The sequence below is a fragment of the Lagenorhynchus albirostris genome, chromosome 5, assembly GCF_949774975.1.
Source record: "Lagenorhynchus albirostris chromosome 5, mLagAlb1.1, whole genome shotgun sequence".
NCBI lineage: Eukaryota > Metazoa > Chordata > Mammalia > Artiodactyla > Delphinidae > Lagenorhynchus > Lagenorhynchus albirostris.
In genome coordinates, this window is record NC_083099.1 from 25,333,458 (window position 1) to 25,352,769 (window position 19,312).

Consider the following 19,312-nt stretch of genomic DNA (forward strand, 5'->3'; position numbering starts at 1 on the left):
ATGCATCCCTTGCAAAATGCTGATTCAGGAAGGTCCGCCTCTTCTAACTAGGAACCAGCACATGATGTAGTCAAAGATGCTGGAAAAGAAACAGAGGAGGAACAGAACAGGGAAAAATATGGTAAGCCAAGAAAACTCACCATAAGAAAAAGCTGTCACAAAGCAGATAAAAATTGGGAGCAAATTTGTAAACTAATTTTGTGATCACTTATTTGAGAAGGGAGACAACTAGTACAGCCTAAAAAAAAAAAAAGGATTAAATACATTTTTACATAGTTACAAAGGCAACCTCCAGAAGAACTCCAGAAGAATAAAATACAGATCTTCCAAACTGTCAAAAAGAACACAAAATAAAACACCATACTGAAAGATTTTGCTTTAAGAAGCAATAGAGACCAAGAACCAAGATGGCGGAGTAGAAGGACGTGCTCTCACTCCCTCTTGCGAGAGCACCAGAATCACAACTAGCTGCTGGACAATCATCAACAGGAAGACACTGGAACTCACCAAAATAGATACCCCATATCCAAAGACAAAGGAGAAGCCGCAGCGAGATGGTAGGAGGGGTGCAACCACACTAAAATCAAATCCCATAACTGCTGGGTGGGTGACTCACAGAATGGAGAACACTTATACCACATAAGTCCACCCACTGGAGTGAAGGTTCTCAGCCTCACGTCAGGCTTCCCAACCTGGAGGTCCGGCAACGGGAGGAGGAATTCCTAGAGAATCAGACTTTGAAGCCTAGCGGGATTTGATTGCAGGACATTGATAGGACTGAGGGAACAGAGACTCCACTCTTGCAGGGCACACACAAAGTAGTGTGTGCATCAGGAACCAGGGGAAGGAGCAGGGACCCCATAGGAGACTGAACCAGACCTACCTGCTAGTGTTGGAGGGTCTCCTGCAGAGGCGGGGGGTGGCTGTGGCTCACAGTGGGGACAAGGACACTGCCAGCAGAAGTTCCGGAAGTACTCCTTGGCATGAGCCCTCCCAGAGTTTGCCATCAGCCCCACCAAAGAGCCCAGGTAGGCTCCAGTGTTGGGTTCCCTCAGGCCAAACAATCTACAGGGAGGGAACCCAGCCCCACCCATCAGCAGTCAAGCGGATTAAAGTTTTACTGAGCTCTGCTCAAGACAGCAACAGTCAGCTCTACCCACCACCAGTCCCTCCCATCAGGAAAACTGCACAAGCTCTTAGATAGCCTCATCCACCAGAGGGAAGACAGCAGAAGCAAGAAGAACTACAATACTGCAGACTGTGGAACAAAAACCACATTCACAGAAAGATAGACAAGATGAAAAGGCAGAGGGCTATGTACCAGATGAAGGAACAAGATAAAACCCCAGAAAAACAACTAAATGAAGTGGAGATAGGCAACCTTCCAGAAAAAGAATTCAGAATAATGATAGTGAAGATGATCCAGGACCTCAGAAAAAGAATGGAGGCAAAGATCGAGAAGATGCAAGAAATGTTTAACAAAGACCTGGAAGAATTAAAGAACAAACAAACAGAGATGAACAATACAATAACTGAAATGAAAACTACACTAGAAGGAATCAATAGCAGAATAACTGAGGCAGAAGAATGGATAAGTGACCTGGAAGACAGAATGATGGAATTCACGGCTGTGGAACAGAATAAAGAAAAAAGGATGCAAAGAAATGAAGACAGTCTAAGAGACCTCTGGGACAACATTAAATGCAACAACATTTGCATTATAGGGGTCCCAGAAGGAGAAGAGAGAGAGAAAGGATCCGAGAAAATATTTGAAGAGATTATAGTTGAAAACTTCCCTAACATGGGAAAGGAAATAGCCACCCAAGTCCAGGAAGCACAGCGAGTCCCATACAGGATAAACCCAAGGAGAAACACGCCGCGACACATAGTAATCAAATTGGCAAAAATTAAAGACAAAGAAAAATTATTGAAAGCAGCAAGGCAAAAATGACAAATAACATACAAGGGAACTCCCATAGGGTTAACAGCTGATTTCTCAGCAGAAACTCTATAAGCCAGAAGGAAGTGGCATGATATACTTAAAATGATGAAAGGGAAGAACCTACAACCAAGATTACTCTACCCAGCAAGGATCTCATTCAGATTCGATGGAGAAATCAAAAGCTTCACAGACAAGCAAAAGCTAAGAGAATTCAGCACCACCAAACCAGCTCTATAACAAATGCTAAAGGAACTTCTCTAAGTGGGAAACACAAGAAAAGAAAAGGACCTACAAAAACAAACTCAAAACAAATAAGAAAATAGTCATAGGAACATACATATCGATAATTACCTTAAACGTGAATGGACTAAATGCTCCAACCAAAAGACACAAGCTTGCTGAATGGATACAAAAACAAGATCCGGGCTTCCCTGGTGGCGCAGTGGTTGAGAGTCCGCCTGCCGATGCAGGGGACACGGGTTCGTGCCCTGGTCCAGGAAGATCCCACATGCCGCAGAGCGGCTGGGCCCGTGAGCCATGGCCGCTGAGCCTGCGCGTCCAGAGCCTGTGCTCCGCAACGGGAGAAGCCACAGCAGTGAGACGCCCACGTACCGCAAAAACAAAAATAAATAAATAAATAAATAAATAAATAAAACAAAAACAAGACCCATATACATGCTGTCTACAAGGGACCCACTTCAGACGTAGGGACACATACAGACTGAAAGTGAGGGGATGGAAAAATATATTCCATGCAAATGGAAATCAGAAGAAAGCTGGAGTAGCAATACTCATATCAGATAAAATAGACTTTAAAATAAAGAATGTTACAAGAGACAAGGAAGGACACTACATAATGATCAAGGAATCAAACCAAGAAGAAGATATAACAATTATAAATATATATGCACCCAACATAGGAGCACCTCAATACATAAGGCAACTGCTAACAGCTCTAAAAGAGGAAATCGACAGTAACACTATACTAGTGGGGGACTTTAACACCTCACTTACACCAATGGACAGATCATCCAAAATGAAAATCAATAAGGAAACAGAAGCTTTAAATGACACAATAGACCAGATAGATTTAATTGATATTTATAGGACATTCCATCCAAAAACAGCTTACACTTTCTTCTCAAGTGCGAATGGAACATTCTCCAGGATACATCACATCTTGGGTCACAAATAAAGCCTCAGTAAATTTGAGAAAATTGAAATCATACCAAGCATCTTTTCTGACCACAACGCTATGAGATTAAAAATAAATTACAGGAAAAAAAACGTAAAAAACACAAAAACATGGAGGCGAAACAATACGTTACTAAATAATCAAGAGGTCACTGAAGAAATCAAAGAGGAAATCAGGAAATACCTAGAGACAAATGACAATGAAAACACGATGATCCAAACCTATGGGATGCAGCAAAAGCAGTTTTAAGAGGGAAGTTTATAGCTATACAAGCCTACCTCAAGAAACAAGAAAAATCTCAAATAAACAATCTAACCTTACACCTTAAGGAACTAGAGAAAGAAGAACAAACAAAACCCAAAGTTAGCAGAAGGAAAGAAATCATAAAGATCAGAGCAGAAATAAATGAAATAGAAACAAAGAAAACAATAGCATAGATCAATAAAACTAAAAGCTGGTTCTTTGAGAAGATAAACAAAATTGACAAATCATTAGCCAGACCCATCAAGAAAAAGAGGGAGAGGACTCAAATCAATAAAATTAGAAAAGAAACAGGAGAAGTTACAACAGACACCGCAGAAATACAAAGCATCCTAAGAGACTACTACAAGCAACTCTATGCCAATAAAATGGAAGACCTGGAAGAAATGGACAAATTCTTAGAAAGGTATAACCTTCCAAGACTGAACCAGGAAGAAAGAGAAAATATGAACAGACCAATCACAAGTAATGAGATTGAAATTGTGATTAAAAATCTTCCAACAAATAAAATTCCAGGACCAGATGGCTTCACAGGTGAATTCTGTCAAACATTTTGAGAAGATCTAAAACCCATCCTTCGCAAATGCTTCCAAAAAATTGCAGAGGAAGGAACACTCCCAAACTCATTCTATGAGGCCACCATCACCCTGATACCAAAACCAGACAAAGATACTACAAAAAAAGAAAATTACAGACCAATATCACTGATGAATATAGATGCAAAAATCCTTAACAAAATACTAGCAAACAGAATCCAACAATGCTTTAAAAGGATCATACACCATGATCAAGTGGGATTTATCTCAGGGATGCAAGGATTCTTCAATGTATGCAAATCAATCAATGTGATGCACCATATTAACAAACTGAAGAAGAAAAACCAAATGATCATCTCAATAGATGCAGAAAAAGCTTTTGACAAAATTCAACACCCATTTATGATAAAAACTCTCCAGAAAATGGGCAGAGAGGGAACCTACCTCAACATAACAAAGGCCATATACGACAAATCCACAGCAAACCTCAGCCTCAATGGTGAAAACCTGAAAGCATTTCCTCTAAGATCAGGAACAAGACAAAGATGTCCACTCTCACCACTATTATTCAACATAGTTTTGGAAGTTTTAGCCACGGCAATCAGAGAAGCAAAAGAAATAAAAGGAATACAAATTGGAAAAGAAGAAGTAAAACTGTCACTGTTTGCAGATGACATGATGCTATACATTGAGAATCCTAAAAATGCCACCAAAAAACTACTAGAGCTAATCAATGAATTTGGTAAAGTAGCAGGATACAAAATTAATGCACAGAAATCTCTTGCATTCCTATACACTAATGATGAAAAATCTTAAAGAGAAATTAAGGAAACACTCCCATTTACCATTGCAACAAAAAGAATAAAATACCTAGGAATAAACCTACCTAGGAACACAAAAGACCTGTATGCAGAAAACTATAAGACACCGATGAAAGAAATTAAAGATGATACCAACAGATGGAGAGATATACCAGGTTCTTCGATTGGAAAAATCAATATTGTGAAAATGACTCCACTACCCAAAGCAATCTACAGATTCAGTGCAATCCTTATCAAATTACCAATGGCATTTTTTACGGAACTAGAACAACCATCTTAAAATTTGTATGAAGACACAAAAGACCCTGAATAGCCAAAGCAGTCTTGAGGGAAAAAAACGGAGCTGGAGGAATCAGACTCCCTGACTTCAGACTATACTACAAAGCTACAGTAATCAAGACAATATGGTACTGGCACAAAAACAGAAACATAGATCAATGGAACAAGATAGAAAGCCCAGAGATAAACCCATGTACCTATGGTCAATTAATCTATGACAAAGGAGGCAAGGATATACAATGGAGAAAAGACAGTCTCTTCAATAAGTGGTGCTGGGAAAACTGGACAGCTACATGTAAAAGAATGAAATTAGAATACTCCCTAACACCATACACAAAAATAAACTCAAAATGGATTCAAGACCTAAATTTAAGACCAGACACTATAAAACTCTTAGATGAAAACATAGGAAGAACACTCTTTGACATAAATCACAGCAAGATCTTTTTTGATCCACCTCCTAGAGTAATGGAAATAAAAACAAAAATAAACAAATGGGACCTAATGAAACTTAAAAGCTTTTGAACAGCAAAGGAGACCATAAACAAGACGAAAAGACAACCCTCAGAATCGGAGAAAATATTTGCAAACGAGTCAACGGACAAAGGATTAAACTCCAAAATATATAAACAGCTCATGCAGCTCAATATTAAAGAAAAAAACCACCCAATCCAAAAATGGGCAGAAGACCTAAATAGACATTTCTCCAAAGAAGACATACAGATGGCCAAGAAGCTGCTCAACCTCACTAATTATTAGAGAAATGCAAATCAAACCTACAATGAGGTATCACCTCACACCAGCTAGAACAGGCATCATCAGAAAATCTACGAACAACAAATGCTGGAGAGGGTGTGGAGAAAAGGGAACCCTCTTGCACTGTTGGTGGGAATGTAAATTGGTGCAGCCACTATGGAGAACAGTATGGAGGTTCCTTAAAAAACTAAAAATAGAATTACCATATGACCCAGCAATCCCACTACTGGGCATATACCCAGAGAAAACCATAATTCAAAAAGACACATGAGGGGCTTCCCTGGTGGCGCAGTGGTTGAGAGTCCGTCTGCCTATGCAGGGGACACAGGTTTGTGCCCTGGACCGGGAAGATCCCACATGCCACAGAGCGCTGGGCCCATGAGCCATGGCTGCTCAGCCTGCACGTCCGGAGCCTGTGCTCCGCAACGGGAAAGGCCACAACAGTGAGAGGCCCACGTACCACCAAAAAAAAAAAAAAAAAAAGACACATGCATACCAATGTTCATTGCAGTACTATTTACAATAGCCAGGTCATGGAAGCAACCTAAATGCCCATCGACAGACGAATGGATAAAGAAGTTGTGGTACATATATACAATGGAATATTACTCAGCCATAAAAAGGAACGAAATTGGGTCATTTGTTGAGACGTGGATGGATCTAGAGACTGTCATACAGAGTGAAGTAAGTCAGAAAGAGAAAAACAAATATCGTATATTAATGCATGTATGTGGAACCTAGAAAAATGATACAGGTGAACCAGTTTGCAGGGCAGAAATAGAAACACAGATGTAGAGAACAAACGTATGGACACCAAGGGGGGAAAGCGGTGGGGGGGTGGGGGGAGTGTGATGAATTGGGAGATTGGGATTGACATGTATACACTAATGTGTATAAAATTGATGACTAATAAGAACCTGCTGTATAAAAAAATAGATAAAATAAAATTTAAAAATTAATAAAAAAAAGAAGCAATAGGAACAAAAACACAGAGACATAAAATATGATAGTAAAATTATGACCAAAATACTAGCTATGGGGCTTCCCTGGTGGCGCAGTGGTTGGGAGTCTGCCTGCCGATGCAGGGGACACGGGTTCGTGCCCCGGTCCGGGAGGATCCCACATGCCGCGGAGCGGCTGTGCCCATGAGCCATGGCCGCTGAGCCTGCACGTCCGGAGCATGTGCTCCGCAACGGGAGAAGCCACAACAGTGAGAGGCCCGCGTATCGCAAAAAAAAAAAGAAAATACTAGCTATGTTAATGATTGGCCATAGTGAACTACTAAAAAGAAAAGATTGTAAGGTTGGGGAACAAGATAAAACTCCCACCGTATGGCATATTTAAGAGATATTCCCAAAGCAAAGTAATTGAACAATGTTGAAAAATAGGAAAGGTAAATATATATCAAGTAAGGGCTACATCAAACTAAGCAGGTACAGTAACCTTAATATGAGGCAAGTAAGGTTGAATTCAGGGCAAACGATATTAAGTGAGACAAAGAACACTTTATAACAATAAAGAATATAATCCACAATTGAAGATTGAACACACCAAATAACAGCACCAAAATTCAAAGCAAAAGCTACAGGAAATACAAGAAAGGTCAGACAGATACACAGTAGAGGCAGATGATTTTTAATTCACCTCTTTCAGCTCATGACAGATCAATGGACCAAATTAAGTAAAGACACAGAAAAACCAAAATTGCATAAGTAATGACATTTAATTGATGTATACGTATTTCTAAAAATTGCCCATATATTAGGCCACAAATAAAACCTCACCAAAAAAGCAGACATAATACAGAACCTGGTAACACAGAAGAAAAACTAGAAATTAATCACAAAGTTATGGATCACAAAATCCTACCACCTGGATGTTTTTGAAAACTCTCTTTTAAACAACTCGGATCAAAAAAGAGACCTATATAGAAATTGTACAGTATCTAGAAAACAAGAATATCAAAAAACATTCCATATATTGGAACCTGTGGGATCCCATTCAGGTAGAGCCCAGAGGAAGTCATGGCTGGTGTACTTATATTAGTAAATGAAAAAGAGTGAAAATATACAAATTAAGCATAATAAAATAGAAAAATGAAAGATCTAATCAGCACAGCTGTCGGGGAGCCCAACGCGCCACTCCGCGTCCTGCCCCATCTGTCCCCTGGAGTCGCCGCCCGCCGTCACCGCGCCATGACCACCCAGCAACTAGTCCTCCAGGGCCCGGGACCGTGGGGCTTCTGCCTTGTGGGGGGCAAGGACTTCGAGCAGCCTCTCACCATCTCCCGGGTCACTCCCGGAAGCAAGGCTGCTATAGCTAATTTATTATGTGCTGGAGATGTAATCACAGCCATCGACGCACTTGGCAGCTCAGGAGAAAATCAAGGGCTGCACAGACAACTTGACTCTCACAGTAACCAGATCTGAACAGAAAATCTGGTCGCTTCTGGTGACAGAGGAAGGGAAACATTATCCATACAAGATGAACTTAGCCTCTGAACCGCAAGAGGTCCTACACATAGGAAGCACCCACAACCAGAGCGCCCTGCCCCTTACCGCCTCACCTGCCTCCACTTCTGCTCCAGGGTCATCACAAACCAGTACAACAACCCAGCTGGCCTCTACTCCTCTGAAAACATCTCCAACTTCAACAGTGCCTTGGAGTCAAAGACGGCAGCCAGTGGGCAGGAGACGAATGGCAGAGCCTTAGACCATGCTCAGCTTCCAAGCGGACTCGCCATTGATAAAGAATCTGACGTTTACAAGATGCCGCAGGAGAAACAAGAGTTAAATGAGCCTCCAAAACAGTCCACTTCACTCCTGGTTTTGCAGGAAATCCTGGAGTCTGAGGAGAAAGGGGGTCCCCACCATCCCTCAGGATTCAGAAGAGTTAAGGCTCCAGTCACCAAAGTGGCTGCATAGACTGGAAATGCCCAGAAGCTGCCCGTGTGTGACAAATATGGCACCAGCACCGGCGGCATGTTTGTGAAGCGGCGGGGCCGTCACCGCCACCCTGAGTGTTACGTGTGCACCGACTGTGGCAACCACCTGAAACAGAAGGGCCATTTCTTCGTGGAGGATCAGATCTGCTGTGAAAAGCACACCCGGGGGCGGGTCACTCCCCCCGAGGGCTATGATGTGATCACTGTGTTCCCTAAGTGAGCAGGCAGCCCTGCACCCAACACTGTTCTCCAGCGAGCCCCTGCTGCATCTTGTCCTCTGAAAGCTCTGGCCCCTCTTTTCTTGAAAGTTCTCGCTTACTTTGGTTTTATCCCTGCTCGTTAGCTAACTGACTCACGCTGGCTGCGTGATGCCCGCTTTTATAATGAACGGAAGATGGTTTTGTTCAGGGTCCCGTTACCAGCATCACTGTGTCTTCTCTTCTCCTCCATTCATCTCTGCTGCAAATGGACATCAGCCAAATTTGAACCAAACTGAATTTAATATGTCTGACAATGATTTTTTTACTCAATAAATTAATAGACTTCAAAACAAAAAAAAAAGATCTAATCAAAAAACAGAACAGGGCCTCTCACGGTGCCGACTGTAAGCAGCTCTGTGGCCCACACGGGACATTTCTTAGGGAAATTGCTTTATCCTTGTGCACACCATGCCAACCTTGGAGCTGTTGAAAGACACCTTTAACAGATTTGAAAGCAGCGGCCAAGCAGCAGCCCCAGAGGAGACCATGCTGGGTCATGGAGGGCACGGTGCTTTCCTTGCTGGCCTCGAGGCCTCTGCCCCATCAGTGGCAGGCGGGGGCCTCAGAAGCTGCCCACCCTGGCGATGGTGGAGTGGACACACAGCAGCCCTTTGCTACTCCCCCCAAGACAGGACCCAGAGTGAAGTGCTCATGTCCGTTAATGGCCATCCACTAAGGAAAATTAGTGACAGCACAATATAACGAAGGGCAGGGTTTGAATCCCTTCCTGTCCGTTGGGCCCTGGCAAGGGCTTACCCTCTCTGAGACTCATCTGAAAAGTGCTCTATGTGCTAAGCTTGCCTGTCTTTGCAAGGATCAGGGGAGACATCTGTAAAGTCTGAAATGGCACGGGGCACCTGGGAGGCACCCAGTAAATGTTAAGTGCTCCTTTAAACTGCGTATATCCTGCGACATTGCCATTTCACCACCTGAATGCATCCTAAAGAAACACCAGGGCGTGCACTAGGGTTCAGCTACAGAAGCAAAGGGCAGGGTGGTTCATAGAACCAAAATGTGGAGATTAATGTAAATGCTCACAATAGGGGGCTATAACTTTTTCATGGGGTCCCCAGCTTCCAGCCAGATCTACTCTGCCCATACCTCCCCTGCACCCAGCTGGGATGTTGCCCCTTCAGTCCTCGCCCCAGAGAAGGTCCAGCTCCTACGGTCTCCTGCAACTGTGACTGAACTAACAAATGAATAAAAGACGGGCTAAGTAACTCGGTTTTATTCCCCATGGAACCTGTCAAAGGCAGTGGTCAGGATCAGAAGCCAGAGCTGGGACACAGGAAGTTACTAATGCAGATTCCCAACTCCTAATCCGGGGTCACAGGTCTATCTTCATGTCTTTGTCCAGGCAGTTGGGACCCCCAGTCCTTCCTTCCTCACCTCCCCAATCCAGCCTGAGAGCCCCACCTCCTCCAGGAAGCCTGCCCTGATCCCCCCAGGGCCTCTAGGTGCCTGCCCCACACTTCTGTCACCCCTGAGCCAGCCACGACTTTCTGGTCCACTGATCTGCGTTTTTCTACCTTGAGGGGCATTCCTCTGGGGACAGGAAGCTCTCCCCTGGGCTTCTTCACCGACTCCCATCCAACCCCACCTAGCACATATATAAACAAGCACCGTGCTTTGGAAGACAGGGAAGAATACATGTATGGGTGTGAAGAGGAGATTCTGGGCTTCAGCAAGTTCTCATGTTCTGCTCTCTCTAGAGGATTCAGCAGGGAAAGGGTCGGGGCTGGAGTCAGGAGATGAGAGCACGGGGCCTCGTTCTCCATTAACACAGTCACTGCCTCTGAGCCGCTGACCCTGGGCTGTATCCAGTCTGCCCCTTGTTATACACTGCTGTGCAGCCTTCCTGCTCCCAGCCTCATTTATTCTTTCAACAAACACTTGGTGGATGGCTGTCATGTGCCAGGCTCTGTGAGGCTGAGAGCTAGGGACACGCAGCAGTGACCAAGTCAGGCTCAGCCCCTGCCCTCTCTCTCCAGACAGAGGAAGCGGGTACTGGTCACCTTTCTCCTTTTGTCTCCACCATAGCTCGTGGCGCTGGGCCAGGCACAGAGGAGATACCACATAGTCTAAGTTCCTGGTAGGAATAACACTGTCTCTCAACCCAGCAAGCAGACAGCATACTGAACGATGCCTCCATCACATTTCCTCAAACCAAACTTAATTTCTTAGGCCATGCTTGGATGGGGATGCTTAATGACATTATCCGGAAGGATCCGCCCCAGGGCTTCAGTGATGGCTACGCAAGAAAACAAAAACTCAGATTGCCTATTGCCCTTCCCAGGACCCTGGCGGGTATTGCAACCTGACAGGGGAAATGAGGAGACGCGAAGCGTGGGTGTCGCACTTCTTAAGGAGCCTCAACGGTTTGCAAGGTGTGGCGCTCAGTCTTCAGAGGCCCAGGACCCAAAATCCCATTCTCGAAGTTTTGTCTGCTGGATTCAGCCAGGCATGGGGTCTGCCGGGAGACAGGACTGCCACAGGACTGATAATGACCGGGTTAAACGCCCTCCCCTCAATGCGGCCTATGGCTTTGGACTTGCTGGGGTAGGGGTTGGGGGCGGATTTCATGCCTTCATTTAACCAGCAGTAACGATGCCTCCCTGGGGATCTGAGGCTACAGGAAAGTGTAAGACCCCATCACTTCCCTCCTGAGAGAGCTCACGCCAAAGGGGTCAGACCCAGTGACAGGTCTGAATAATGACAAGGACTGTAAAAAGCAGTGCACTTTGATACCACTTGAATTCCTATAACAGACTGCATATTGGTTTCAAATATATACGACACCACTTGTAAAAATGCAAAGCTGATCTAATTCACGCTCCCTGCTTAAAATCCTCCACAGGCTCTCCACAGCTTTCAGGATAAAGTACAAACTCCTTACCCTAACCCTCCCCAAATGCTCCCTGATGCTTCCCTGACCCACCACCCTCTGTGAAGCCCTTCATGGCGTCCCCACTAACCTGCGTGTCCTGACCCTCTGCTGCCTTCACCCCTTCCCCCTCCCTTGCACGCCCCTCCACATACACACACCTGGGCAATTCATTCTACTCAGGTATCAGTACCCCTGGGGAGCTTCCCATCCCGTGCCCTCAGAGCCCCTGCACCTGTCTCCATCACAGACTTATCACGAGGGGCCCTAACGTCTCCTCAGCTGCCTCCCTCCCACCAGACGGGAGACAATGCAAGAGCAGGGGCTGGGTCTCCTCACCGGCGTCCCCAGGACTCTGCAGGGCTCTGGCTCAGAGAAAATGGTGGATGCACAAGCACGAGCAAAGAAATAAAAGCAACCTGCCACTTTAGAAAGAACCTCCACCGAGGCATGACTGGGAGAGCGGAGCTCCCTGGGCTCCGGCAAGCCGTTTACATTTTCAGCCCTCAATTTTCACCTCTGTGCAATGGTGCCAACGGTACCCACTTGGACCTGGTTAGGCTGGGATGTTTCTAAGATTTTCTTAGTACAAATATTAAGTAGAGAGGCTATTCTATTAAAAGATGCTGATTCAGAATGAACCTCCCAATGGTGAATGAGCTAAAGAACCTCCAAGCTTTCATTCACAGGCGTCCATTAACTTTTCTCTCTGTACACGTGCATGGAGCTCATGCGACACTGGGCTGGGCAGGCCCTTTCTTCCCAGGAGAGCCATCTGTGCAGCTCCAGGTGGAACCATCTCACACCCATCTTCCTGGACTGTGAATCAATGAGGTTTCCCCGTGCCTCTCCTTCTTGTGGGGTTTCCATGAGGGGCATCTTCCCACGGGTGACCGAGCCAGGAGCCCCCAGGGCGGAAGCTCAGGCTGTCAGCCAGCAAGGAACGCAGGGGATGGGATGAAGGAGGTTTGCCGGGCGGTGACCAAGCCAGCGTGCCCTGCCAGGTCATTTGAAAGAGACAAACCTCCAAGGCAGGAAGGCCAGATGCCCTATTTCCACGTGCATTCCTGGCGGGTCTGGTCATCGCTCCAGCTGCCCCTGTGCTCTAAGCACACGTGGGTAAAGTTCTGCAGGACAGCTGGCCTCTGTGAGACCCAGCATGGCTCAGGCTGGAGCAGAGCTAGGAGAAAGGGGACAGGGTGGGTGCTGCATAACGGGACGCTCTTGGATCAACTTCTATGACGAAAACACAATGATCTTCATGTCTGGCCCATCATTTATCTCATGAGCCGAACTTTGCCCACTTAGTATAACTAGTTGTCTGAAAACTCGGGATGCCTGAATGAAAAGGGAAACTCAGGCTTGGTCTAGGAGATCATAGTAGGAAGCTGCTGGGATTTCTGAAGGTCCCTCTGTTAAGCTTCAGCTGTCTCTGGGAGCACTTTTGAGATATGGGGGTGGGGAGGCATTGTTGGAGACGAAGAGGGGATGGAGAGGAAGTGGGGAGACAGGGAGACCCTGAGAGAGAGAAGAGAGGGAGGGAGCCCCAGGGAGCAGAGAACCACTCTGGCCCCGGGAATCTGTGTGACCTGCGGCAATCTGTGTGACATGTGCATCTTACAGAATGTGGCTGACAGGTGAGAGGTCTCTGTGGACTCAGCCCCACGAGTTTCTGGAGGAGTCAGAGCTCCAGGCTCACTCATAAGTGACTTTTCACAGCACTGAAAGCCAGGTGGGGTACTTGGGAACTGCTCCGGGCCTCTCCCTCTGCACACACCAGCACATGGAGGTGTAGAGCTCGGGGCAGTCTCCTGCCACCTCTCGGCCCTGAGGTCCACCTGGCTGGCCTCATAAATGGGGCACACCCGCTGCCGCATCTTCAGCGTCTGCTGCGCCCTCTCTGCATGCATCTTCTCTTACGACTGGCAGTTCCAGCCCTCTGTGGATCCTCCCAAACTGAGTCTCCAGCCCCGCTTTCTCTCCTCAGCATCAGACCCACCTACCCCAAGGCCTCTGGCCACACCAGACTAGGGGCTCCTTCAAACGACCTTGTAAAGCCAGCTGGTCTCTTTCCCCTAGGACATGCCCACCCACTCTAGATATCAGACCTGGGGTTTCGGGGGCCACTGGCACCTCAGAATCTACATGCCCAGGACTGAAAGCAGCCTCTTCCCTCTCCGGCAAACCAGGTTCTTCTCTCGTCCCCATTTCTGCCATGGATCCCCCTGTCTCCCGGTCTCCCTCAATGCCTTCAGCTCTCCCTCAATTCAGATCTTGCCTGGATTACTAAACGGTCTCCCAGTGGGGCTCCCGGACTCCAGTCTGTGGCTCCCAAGCCACCCTCCATGCTGCCACAGGGTAAATCTGACCAAGGCACACACACACCTTTTGTTCAACTCTCCAGGTGGCTTCTCCGGGGAGACGCCGCACCCCTTAGCTTGGCATGTAAGAGTCCTTAAGATCTGTTCTTGCTTACTTCTCCCACGCCTAGTCTCCCAGCACGGCCCCCATCAGACCAGTCATAGCAGACTCTCCTGAGAGACCACATCCTGCCCATACCTTGGCCTCCGGGGGCCTTCCCACCTTCCCTTGCCTAGCTGACAGTCATTCATTCTCCTCCCACCCGCAAGCAGGACCGGGCACCCTCTGTGGTGTCCCTCCCTCTCCCTTCAGCCTCGTCCTGCATCCACAGCTGTCTTCTGCACCCCGTGCTACATTTCTTGCTGGCGAGCCCAGCACCCTGCCAGCCTCTGTCTCCTACCAGCACCATACGGGCATCTGCTACCTCGGTCTGCATTAGAAAGCACTTCGCAGACTGAAGAAGAAACTTCCACTCCACACCTCTTGTATAGTCTGCATTTTTAACAACAAACATTTTTCTTTCGTAACTTTTCTTTCATTTTTCTTTCATAGCATTTTAAATGGGGGTTAACTCAATATGTGTAGCAAAAAATCACATGCAATCAACACCGCCCTGGAAAGTTCTTCTGAAGAAGGTTCATGATACCCAATTTGGGAACCTACCATCCTCTTTCCCAAGGGGTTCAGCACAGACAACTGTTTTTCCTCCAGCTTCAGAACCAATACAGCCAGTGAGACTTATTTAGGGACCACGTTTTATTTAAAATATATTATTTAAAATGGGGACTTCCCTGATGGTCCAGTGGTTAAGACTCTGCACTTCCACTGCAGGGGGCATGGGTTCGTTCCCTGGTTGGGGAACTAAGATCCCACATGCCGCGCGGCAAGTATGTTTGGTTATGTTCACATACGTTAAGTGCATGTATTTATGTACTTATTTTTTTTAACTGACTCAGGCAGAGACTTCTGGTAGCTTTGCTCCAGGTACCTTCACACCCCCTGATTTTCTGCACCGAGTGGCCTGTTCTACCTGCCGGGCTGCCTGAGACCCTTCATTCCTGTACCAATAGAGAAGGGGCCTTTCAAGAACCTGGCAATGTTACAACAGGTCAGGCAGCTCGGGGAGAATCAATTAGCCCCCATATGGTGAATGGCACTAGGTCTTTTCCCAGAGGGATGGGGAACGCTGCACTGGCCCAGGTCTTGGCCACTTTCTGGGGTAGAAGCGAAGCCTCCCAAGGACAGGCCTGTCTAAACGAGGAGAAGGAGCCAGTCTTAAAAAAGCCAAGGGAAAGAGTCCTTGGAGTGTTGGAGCAAAACCAAAAAGGCCAGGGGGTGGAGGGTAATGAGAGAGGCAAACAGTGAGAAAGGGGTGAAGGGAGCAGTAACCAGACCCGGAGGGCCCTGGGGGCACCTAGATTTTACACCCTGGCAACCTCGAGGATGTTCTAAGACTGGGAGAGATTTGATCTATTTTATACTTTTAAAAGATGTTTCTGATAAATTATTATTATTTGCTAATCTGATATGTGACAAATTGTATCTTATTGGAGTTTTAACTTACATTTTTCTTACTGAGTGAGGTAGGGCAGCTTGTCTTATGTTTGCTATTTCAATTTTATTTTGTGCATGTGAACTGTTAATGGTCTTTGTCTGTTTTTGCCCTTTTTCTTCTTGACTTGAGAACATTTCTACACATTAAAGAGATGAGCCCTTTGTGACAGGAGTGACGATTCTCTCCCCAGTTTGTCATATGTCTTTTGTCATATGTCTTTTAACTGTTTCTGGTGATGTCCCTGTAGATTTTCTTTTTATATAATTCAGTTTATCAGTCTCTGAAATAAAATAGAAATACAGACTGGAGAGATATTTGAGTGGAATGGCCAGCAAGTTGAATTTTGTTTGCTGTTTGTCAAAAGTGGCTTAAATTCCTTTTATTAGTACTTTTAAAGGAAGTTTAAAAAATGGAATCAATCAGAGGGCATGTATCTCAAGAGGATTATGCCCTTGTGTCAAGCATGTTCATATCATGCTACTGACAGTCTTTCTACAAACTCCATTAATCAGTAGCACTTTTTGAAAAATGAAGGTGTGGGAGATGAGGGATTCCCCCATCAGCCTCAGTGACAGAGGCTTCAGGAGTTTGTTGGAGGATAGAGCCACCAAGGTGGGAAGACAGAGGGAGAGACAGGAGAGGGGAGAGACGTAGTGCACTGATGCTTCTTCCCTCGGTGCAATGACCTCGTGGAAGGGGGGACGGGCAGTTCCTGGATTCTCCTTTTAATAGCGTTTCTCTGAGGCTCAGGCACGCCTTCCTGATTTATGCTCATCGATTGCAGGGGGACAGAAGGTGCATGGAGGAGGGAGGCTCAGATTCCTAGAGAGGAGAGAACTCCTACCTTCACCCCCGAAACTCCCCCAGGAGGAGGATGGGGCAGACGAGGAAACTGAGCTGGGAGAGATGAGAGTACTTGCCCAAGGTCACACCGCTGGTATGGAGGCGGAATTCGAACTCAAGCCTAATTCCAGAGCCCAGAGCTCCCCACCTCCTAGCGCTGGCGGCCCAGAAGTGCCCTCCTCTCCTTTCCAGTCCGCAACAGCCCACGCTCCGCCATCCGGGAGGCAGGAGCAGCCACTCCCCCTCGCTTCTCCCGCCAGGGAGAGGTCCTGGGCTCGCGTCCCCTCCTGGCTCCGAGCCCGTGGCGCGTCTTGCGCTACCCGGGCGGACACATTCACCGCGCTCCAAGCTATGGCCTCCTCCCTCCTTCCCAGACCCCACCCCCACCCCCTGCCCGTGACTCACGAAGCACGCGACCCCCTCCCTTCCTAAGCATCGCCAAGTTTGTCTCCAAGCAAGGCCAGGAACTGGCCCCAAGCAGCGCCCGGACCGGGCGACAAGCCTCACTATCCAGCGTCAAGAGTAAACGATAACAGCCACCAGTTCACGAGCGCCCACTGCGTGCCGGGCGCTTGATTTCCACCGCTCTGAACACGCCCCACCAACAACCCAGATGAACAGACCCCTGGAAATTACTGTCCCCAATACATACACGAGAGAGCTGTTGCAGCTCTGGAAAGTTGGATAACACGCTTGGGCTCACACAGCTAATAATAATGCTGGCTAACATTGGATCGAGTATCTCCTATGTGCCAGGCACAGGTCCACGTACATTACGAGGACCACCCCATAGATCCTACCAATAGCCCTATTAAAAGGGCACCATTATCATCCCCATCCTATGGATGAGGAAATAGAGGTTTGGCGCCTTGCCCAAGGTCACCCAGCCAGTGAATGACAGATCATGGACCCAACCCAGGCAGGGTGACTGGGGGGAAGGGGGTAGTTTTTTGTGGTGTCTCCATTACGCAGAAAAGCAGCGGGCTTCGAACCTATGGCACCAGGGGCCGGCCCTCAACGCCCCATGGCTGCGCGCAAAACAACCAGGTCGGACTGCCACAGCCCGCAGAGAGGAATTCCCGAGGACCTGGACGGGACCCACGCCAGGAGCGTCGGCTGTGGCGAGTGCCGGCCCGCACGAGGTCCGCGCGGCCAGATTTCGGCTCCCGCGTGCCCCTCACCAGAAGATGGAGAATACTCACCATAAAAGAGAGGGCAAGCGCCTGCCCTGGAGGAATCGCCAGCGCTGGCAGGTCCTGGACTGCCGGGAGAGGCGTCTGCCGCCGCTGCCGCCCACTCAGGGGCGCCCGAGCGACCCCGAAGATGCCGGCTGGCTCCCCGGGGCCAGGGGCGCGTCCTCACGGCCCGTGCCCAGGAGCAGCGCCCCCTCTGCCCAGCAGGGTGGCCTGGAGTTGGAGCGTTCTTGGGAAGTTGGCGCTCCGGCGCGGCGGGAGGGCGCAGGAGGCCGGGTGGGAGTGGGGAAGCGCCTTTCTGCGCGGATCCCGGGGGCGCGCCAAGGCCCGCGCTCCAGCGGTTCCTAAGCTCCGCGCCAGACCCGGAGGGCGGCGAGTCCCGAGCTCGGGGCGCACGGGCCGCGCCTCGGCCTCCGGCCCCTGGCGCGCCCAGCGACTTCCCCCGCGCCCTGGGCGCACGCACTGGTGGTTGGAGCTGGGGCCCGGGCCCGGGCTACGGTGCGCTCATCGCCCTCCCCAGGGGCTGGGCGCCTTTGTGCGCGGGGCGCGTCGGCCGCCGCGGCCAGCTCTGGATGCTGCAGCCGCCGCCGCCTCCCCCTCTTCCTCCGCCGCCGCCCGCTCCCCGCCTTCCCGGCCGGCCCGGAGGCTGCAGCTGAAAGCCGATCCGGCTGAGCTCATCCCTGAAGGCCACTAATCCAATAGCCGCGGAAGGCGCGGCCGCCGGGAACGCCCCTTCCCCCACCATCCCGCGCCCCGGCCCGTCCCAGCTCGGGCCGCTGCCGGCGCCGCCACCTTCCCGAGGCCACCAGCTGGCGGGAGAGGGAAGTGGAGCCCGCGCCCGCGTCCCCGTGCCGAGTCGGCGCGGTCGCCATTCACCAGCCCGCTAGCCCGCGCACTCCCTCACTCACGCACTCATTCATGCGCGCCCCTCCCTATTCATTCAAGAGCTCCGGGAGCGCCGGGGTGGGTACCCCTGAGCTGGAGGGGACACACACAGTCACTCGGCAGCTTTGCTGTCTTTACCTAATGCATGTGGGAAATACCAGCCGGGGAAAGGGCATGGTTTAATAACCTCTTCCTCAGACACGTGTCTACACTTAATTTTTTTAAGATCAGGATCCAACTCATCTTCTAAAGTCCAATTTCATACCGCACCTGCTTCACGGAGCCTTCCCCGCCCACCCAAGGCGCAAGTAGGTGGGTCTCTCTACTCTGCCTGCTACCAGCGCTGAAGGTGGGCAGCCTCTTTGCCAGCAGGCGCAGAGAGATAAGGAAGAGGGCGTGGCCAGAGCGGAGGCCAAGCGAGTGCTTGTAGCATCAGTGCTTCCTTGGGGATATTGAAAGTTACTGGTCCGGGTGCCTTCGTCTCTGCTCCCAGAGTTGACCTCAGTTCATTCCACAGTCATTTGGTCTGACCCCAGCCCTCTCTGTGCCAGGTACCAAAGAGCCTCGATGCAGAGCGCCCATTCATCTGGGACACAG

The 19,312-nt window shown here is 48.6% G+C and overlaps 1 protein-coding gene and 1 pseudogene across 1 annotated transcript in view; one reads left to right on the plus strand and one right to left on the minus strand.

Moving 5' to 3' along the window:
* Positions 1-17,932, minus strand: part of SPSB4 (splA/ryanodine receptor domain and SOCS box containing 4) — an 89,342-nt gene extending 71,410 nt beyond the window's left edge. Inside the window, exon 1 of the mRNA XM_060149730.1 lies at positions 17,840-17,932. The gene's annotated coding sequence lies outside the window, so the exon portion shown is untranslated. The remainder of the gene's footprint in view (positions 1-17,839) is intronic.
* On the plus strand, positions 7,986-8,954 carry LOC132520897 (PDZ and LIM domain protein 1-like; annotated as a pseudogene).
* Positions 17,933-19,312: the final 1,380 nt, after the last annotated feature.